Genomic DNA, 7,809 nt, shown 5'->3' on the forward strand with positions numbered 1-7,809 from the left:
GGGCGGCGGGGAACGGCGGCGGCGGGGCGACGGGGTGGTGGTGGCGACGGGCGGCGGCTTCGCAGGGTGGCGGCGGCTTCGCGGGGCGGCGGCAGCGGGGAACGGCGTCGGCGGCGTTAGTGTTTGCGGAGGCGGGGCGGCTAGGATGGTGGGGCGAGGTGTTCGGAACGGACGCGGCCCGTTAGATCGGTTTACTTTTTTTAAATAATCCTGACGCGGAAAAACTAATAAAATAAATACTAAACGGAGTCCAAAATCCCGAAATAAATTTTCACGGTCCTCTAATAATATTGCGGGCAAGGTGAACATTTATCTGGGCCTCTATTGCAATTTTGAAAAACGCATATTTTTCCTAATTCAAATAAAATAGCAATAAAAGTCCAAATAAAATACTTATTTCATTTTAATATTTTTCCTCCAATATTTCTTTATTTGGAGAAGTTATTTTGTCCCCTCTCTTTTATTTTTTTCATATTAGAAATATTTGAAGAGAAAAATAGTTAAAACCAAATGATCCTCTTTTCAAAATTTGAGAAAAACTCAAATATGAAAATAACAAAATTCCCAACTCTCTCTGTGGGTCCTTGAGTTGCTTAGAATTTCTAGGATCAACCAAAATGCAATAAACTATGATATGCAATGATACACTATGTATAACATTCCAAATTGAAAAATTGGGATGTTACAAACCTACCCTCCTTAAGATGAATCTCGTCCTCGAGATTCGGGTTGGCTAGAAAATAGGTGTGGGTGGTCCTTGCGTAGGTCTTCCTCTCGTTCCCAGGTGGCTTCATCCTTGGCATGGTGGCTCCATTGAACTTTGCAAAATTTGATAACCTTGCTGCGTGTAACTCGGCTGGCAAACTTGAGAATCTTGAATGGTTTCTCCTCATAGGTCAGATCACTATCCAACTGAATTGCTTCCAGGGGCACTGTATCTCTCAAAGGAATATCGGCCATCTCAGCATGACACTTCTTCAACCGGGAAACGTGAAACACATCATGAACTCCTGATAGTCCTTCGGGTCCAACTTGTAGGTAACTACTCCCATACGTTCCAAAACTTGGTATGGTCCTATGAATCTTGGGGCTAGATTTCCCTTAACTGCAAAACGTTTAACTCCTCGCAAGGGTGACACACGAAGATATGCTCTATCTCTAATTCCGTAGACTACCTCCTTGCGTTTTGGGTCTACATAACTTTTCCGCCTGGACTAAGCTACCTTCAGTCTGTCTCGAATCAGCTTAACCTTCTCTTCTGACTCCTTGATCAAATCGGGTCCAAACAACTGGCGGTCTCCAACTTCATCCCACATCAACGGCGTCTTGCACCTTCTTCCATACAAAGCTTCGAAAGGTGTCGTCTTCAAACTGGCCTGGTAGCTGTTGTTGTATGAGAACTCCGCGTAAGGCAAGTTATCATCCCAACTAGATCCATAATCTAGCGCACAAGCTCTCAACATGTCCTCGAGAATCTGATTGACTCTCTCGGTCTGTCCATCTGTCTGCGGATGAAAAGCGGTACTGAATTCTAGCCTGGTACCCAAAGTCTGGTGCAGCTGGTGCCAAAACTTTGAAGTAAACTGTGTTCCTCTATCTGATACGATGGTCCTCGGAACTCCGTGCAGACATATGATCCTAGTCATATATATCTTGGCCAACTTCACACTTGTATAGGTGGTCTTCACTGGGATAAAGTGAGCTACTTTGGTCAAACGATCCACCACTACCCAGATAGAATCATATCCCGATCAGGTCCTGGGTAAACCGATGATAAAATATGTGCCAAGCTTGTCCCACTTCCATTCGGGTATTGGCATAGGCTGCAGTAATCCTGCTAGCTTCTGATGTTCCTCCTTCACTCTCTGACATACATCACATACTGCTACATACTCGGCAATATCTTTCTTCATTCCAGTCCACCAAAAACGCTCCTTCAAATCCAAATACATCTTGGTGTTTCTGGGGTGTATCGAGTATGGCGAGTCATGAGCTTCCTGAAGTATCAACTTCCTGATCTCCGCATTATTGGGCACATATACACGGTCCTCAAACCACAAGGTGTCGTTCTAAGCCTCACGAAAACCTTTGGCCTTTCCTTTGCTCATCTTCTCCTTTATCTCGACAATTTCCTTATCATCCTTCTGTGCTTCTCGAATTTTTCCCAATAATGTCGACTGAATTTCCAATGGTGCAACAAAACCTCTAGGGACTATCTCCAAGCGTAGCTCCCTGAGATCTTTAGCTAACTCCGTTGGCAATCCTCCACTTACGAGGGTATTGACATAACTCTTCTGGCTCAAAGCATCTGCTACGACATTGGCCTTGCCTGGATGATAGTGCAACTTCATATCGTAATCCTTTATGAGCTCCAACCATCTCCTTTGCCTGAGATTCAACTCCTTATGTGTGAAAATATACTTCAAACTCTTATGATCCATGTACACATCACAATGGTTTCCAATAAGAAAATGTCTCCAGGTTTTGAGTGCATGCACTACGACTGCTAACTCCAAATCATGCGTGGCCTAATTTAATTCATGCGGTCGAAGCTGTCGTGAGGCATACAAAACAACTCTTCCGTCTTGTATAAGTACACTTCCAAGTCCTAAGCGAGACACGTCGCAATACACTTGGAAATCCTTATGTATATCTGGCAGAATCAGCACTGGGGGCGTAGTCAAACGTTTCTTCAACTCCTGAAAACTTGCCTCACATTCATATGTCCATTTAAACCTGGTGTCCTTCTTCAACGGCTCTGTCATGGGATTTGCAATCTTAGAGAAATTCTCAATGAATCTCCGATAATATCCCGCGAGTCCTAGAAAACTGCGGATCTCTCCAACTGAGGTGGGTGCCAACCACTCAGTGACTGGCTGAACCTTAGTAGGGTCTAGCTACTGCTATACCTTCTCCTGATATAACATGTCCAAGGAATCCAACTTCCTTCAACCAAAACTCACACTTGTTGAACTTGGCGTATAACTAATGTTCCCTTTGCTTCTCGAGAACTAAACGCAAATGCTCCTTATGCTCCTCTTCATTCTTCGAGTATACTGAAATGTCATCAATGAACACCACAAAAAACTTATTCAAGAACTCCATGAACACTTTGTTCATCGTACTCATGAAATAGGCAGGGGCATTAGTCAATCCAAATGACATAATCGTGTACTCATATAGCCTATACCTTGTGGTGAAAGTTGTCTTAGGTATATCCTGTTCTCAAATCTTCAGCTGGTGGTATCCTGATCGCAGGTCGGTCTTGGAAAATACTTTAGCTCCTTGCAACTGATCAAACAAATCATTGATCACCGATAATGGATACTTGTTCTTGATTGTCACTTCATTCAATGCACGATAATCAACAACCATTCTCAGAGATTTATCCTTCTTCTCAACCAAGAGCACTGGGGCTCCCCATGGTGATGAACTTCGTCGAATGTAACCTTTCTCCAATAACTCCTTGATCTGCTTCTTAATCTCCTCCAGATCATTCGCGGGCATCCAGCATGGTCTCTTCGATATCGGTCTGGTGCCTGGCAACAACTCTATCAAAAACTCAATATCACGATCTGGCGGCATGCCTGGTAATTCCTCTGGAAATACATCCGGGTAATCCTTCACTATAGGCACTTCTTCCTGAACAACTCCCGTGAGGGAATTTACGTGAGTACTCTTACGAGTATGCCTGGATACATACTTAATCCTTTGTCCCTCCGGTGTGGTGAGTAGAATTGACCTACTGGTGCAATCAATGTTTCCTCCATACTTCGATAACCAATCCATTCCTAGTATCACATCCAATCCTTGTGACTCCAGAATTATAAGGTCTAAGGGGAAAACATGGCTACCAATGGTTAAGGGTAACCGATCGCACCATCGGCTGGCCATATACTCTGCACCGGGTGAGGTCACTAGCAAAGGTGTCCTAAGGATTAGGGTGGGTAACTTAAACTTGTCCACAAATCCCCTTGAAATGTATGAATGCGATGCACCAGTATCAAAAAGAACGAGAGCGGTAAAAGACTTAACCAAAAACTTACCGATGAATGCATCTGGCTGCTCTTCAACCTCCTCCACGTTCACGTGGTTCACTTGTCCCTTGTTGAAAGGGTTGGGCTTCTTCCCAGAGATTCCATTGCCAATATCATTCTTTGCTTCAGACATTCAGTGACGTAATGTCCAGTATTCCCGCACTTGAAACAAGTAATGTGACTTAGATCCTTCTTGGCGGGCGTTGCTGGGTTAGAGCGGTTCTGATTGCTACCTGCTCCATTCTTGTTTCCATTCTTGGAGCCACTGTGGTTATGCGAACTTACTCCATTGTGAGTATGTCCTCCATGGTTATGGGTAAATCCTCCCAAGTTTGGGGTGAAACGAGGCTTCTGCTGAGCTCCTGAGTTGTACTTTCCCTGTCCATACTTCCTCTTGTGGCTCTCAATCTGCTGCTGCTTCCCTTCAATCATAAGAGCCTTGTCTACCCACTCCTGGTAGTTGTTGAACGTTGCCACCATCAACTGCATACTCATCTCATCATTCAGCCCTTCCATAAACTTCTCCTATTTCGCGGCATCGGTGGCCACGTCATCTGGGGCATAACGGGCTAGCTTGCTAAACTCCTCCACGTACTGCCCTATAGTATGGTTGCCCTGGCGTAAGTTGCGAAACTCACGCTTCTTCATGCTCATAGCTCCAGTCGAGACATGAGCAGTGCAGAATGCTTGCTGAAACTGCTCCCAAGTAACATTGGCTATGGGGAAAGTGGCTGTGTAATTCTCCCACCATGCGGCTGCGGGTCCATCCAATTGGTGTGCGGCAAAATGCACCTTCTCAGCATCTGTGCAACCGGCAGTGGTTAACTCCCTTCCAATCCTACGTAGCCAGTCATCCGCGACTATGGGCTTGGTGCTACTGGAAAACGCCAGTGGTTGTAACCTCACAAAACAGGCTAAGTTGTCCACTGGAGGTGGTGGCGGTGGGTTGTTGTTGTTATTTTTGTTGTTGTTGTTGTTGTTGTTGCCCTGATTCTGAACTAGCAAATGCATCAGTGTATTTTGTTGCTAGATCAACTGAGTGAGCTCTGGTGGGAAGGAAAATCCACGGTCACGTCTCAGAGGCATCTGATGGGTTTAGAGGGGAGAGATTAGAATAGAATGAGGTCTAATGAGAAAGCACTACCCATATGCACATGAGACAAACACAATCAATATCACTCCAAAACAAAATCAATCAAGGGCATACAATCGATCTAACTATCGTTACAGTGCTTGGACTACTAATATATACATGGGGGGATACTACTAATAATATGGTGGTCTACTAGAAATTTTGATCGGTAGAAGATTCCATGATATCTGCTCCAGCTTCATCTTCGTAATCATCATCACTGGGGTCAGAGTCGGTGTCGTCGATGATGATGTAGTCCTTGGGGTGGTCATCATCTCCTCCTGGCGCAGGGTCTCCCATGAATACTCCTAGCTTCCTTGTCAGGTCGTCATTCTTCTCCACTAGTATGATGATTTCCTCCTCGTATCCGTCGCGTGTAGACTTGACTTCCTCTTCCAGCTCCATGTTCCTAGTCATCAACTTCTTCAGATCTATCATGCTTGCGCACATCTGGTTCTCCTGGCGACGAATGTGATGATTTAACTCCTGATGAAGGCTGCAATGGACCTGTCCTTCCTGGTGCTGATCATCTCCCATTGCTCATCTCGGCGCCCAGATATCTGGTAGATAGTGTCCTTAAGCTCCTTGTGATAAACTTCGCCGATGCGTCCCATGGCGATGTGGGCTGCCATGCTCTTGCCTAGACTCCAAGTTGGTGCATCAAAGGAAAACTCTATGGGCTCCGTTACTGGCGTGAATGTCCTTCCTGGAACTTGAACTCGAATCATCCAATGCTTCCTCTTCTGGTAGTGTGGCGGTGTAGGTCCCGGTGAGGCTTGGTATCCCAATGTTCAGGTACCTAGTGACTTCCTTCAAGTGTTGTCCAAAAGGCGTGTCTTCATCCGGCTGTGTAAACTTATTCCTCGTGTCCGCCATCCTATAGTGTAGAAAATGGAGAGGGGTCAGAAATGAGAAGAGAAGAGTGACCTATGGCTCATCTTAGTGGTCGTGTCCTACATTCAGCATGTGCTCTGATACCATCTTGTAGTAACCCGACCTCATACGGTCAAGTCTCTGTGCTTCAGTGTCATCCCTGGATCGGTAATGCTGATACATAGTACTCGAATGGATTTATAACATAGTAGCAATCACACACTTATTACATCGATAGTCTCAAAAAGAGAACTTATTACAATAAATATGGCTTGAGGCCATCTAAGTAAGATAACAACGGAAGGCTTGGAAGATAAAGTGAGTCCACCAACTCCAACGGCATAGCTGAGTGCACGACAAACGACCTAGCACACCTTACTCTTCGTCTGAAAAATCTGCAACATGATACGTTGCAGCCCGAAATGGGTCAGCACATGGAATATGCTGGTAATATAACACAGTAGAGCAAAGAACAGATAAATGCTATCACTACATGCATATATGGCTGGTGGAGGCTCTATGGTTATATATATTTTTGTGAAAAGCCAATTTTTCCCTACAGCAAAGGAATATATTTTATTTTACTATCATGGTGGTTGAAACATTGAGAAGGTTCCTCCAACTCAATCCCAATTAAAGTAATCATTATCAACCCAATAAATTAATTTAGAGTGGTGAGATCAAATCAATAATTCAAGTACCAGATACTCAAGTTGTCCATAACCGGGGACACGGCTAACCATGATTAGTTTGTACACTCTGCAGAGGTTTGCGCACTTTTACCCACAAGACTCGATCTCCTCCGTTGGATTTCTCGCACTACATGCTGTTTGAGAAATGGATGACTGAGGCATAGTCTTTCGGAAGCATTAACTCTAACCCTGGGTGGACAGTACCAACCTACATCCCCTACATCTGCTAGCCTACCACTGGAAGAGGTCATGCAACCTACTCAACTATGCTAGAGCCAATAATAGCTTGTGGCTGCACACAGAAGTTTCTAGCATGAATAATCTTGATCCCTTTGAGTCTAGGTGGCGAACCGTAGGATGATCACACGGGTACTCCGGGATATCCTAGGACAACACTGGATTCTCCAGGTGCCTGCAACCAATCCACCCAGATGTGTATTTAAGTAGCCACCTTAAGTAGACCACTAATTAACAATCTCACATCTGTCATGGATACACTCAAACCCAAACCACGTCTACGAGCATAGCATGGCAATAAGTAGCATAACATAGAAGTAACTCCCAGGGTTTGATAATAAAAGGGTAATAGGTTCTACCTCATCATCTACTTCCCAAACCCACAAGTTAAGAGATCCTACTCATGCAATGTTTGAGGGTTGAAACTAATGCATAAAAACTAGGTAAAAGGGATATGATCAAAGTGTTACTTGCCTTGCTGACGATCCGCAAAACCTAGAGACTCGTAGTAGCATGCTTCACACTCCGAGAATTCTATCACAAACAAACAATAGTATACATAAGCACTCAACTAAATGCATGGATAAAACTCAAATAAGAAGATTGAGGGATTCCTGGATTATGGCGTCTCCGGACAGCCAGACTATATCCTTTGGCCGGACTGTTGGACTATGAAGATACAAGATTGAAGACTGTGTCTCATGTCCGAATAGGACTCTACTTGGCGTGGAAGGCAAGCTAGGCAATACGGATATGTATATCTCCACCTTTGTAACCGACCTTGTGTAACCCTAGCCCCCTCCGGTGTCTATATAAACTGGAGGGTTTTAGTCCGTAG

The sequence above is a fragment of the Triticum dicoccoides genome, chromosome 3A (assembly GCF_002162155.2).
Source record: "Triticum dicoccoides isolate Atlit2015 ecotype Zavitan chromosome 3A, WEW_v2.0, whole genome shotgun sequence".
NCBI classification, from domain to species: Eukaryota; Viridiplantae; Streptophyta; class Magnoliopsida; order Poales; family Poaceae; genus Triticum; species Triticum dicoccoides.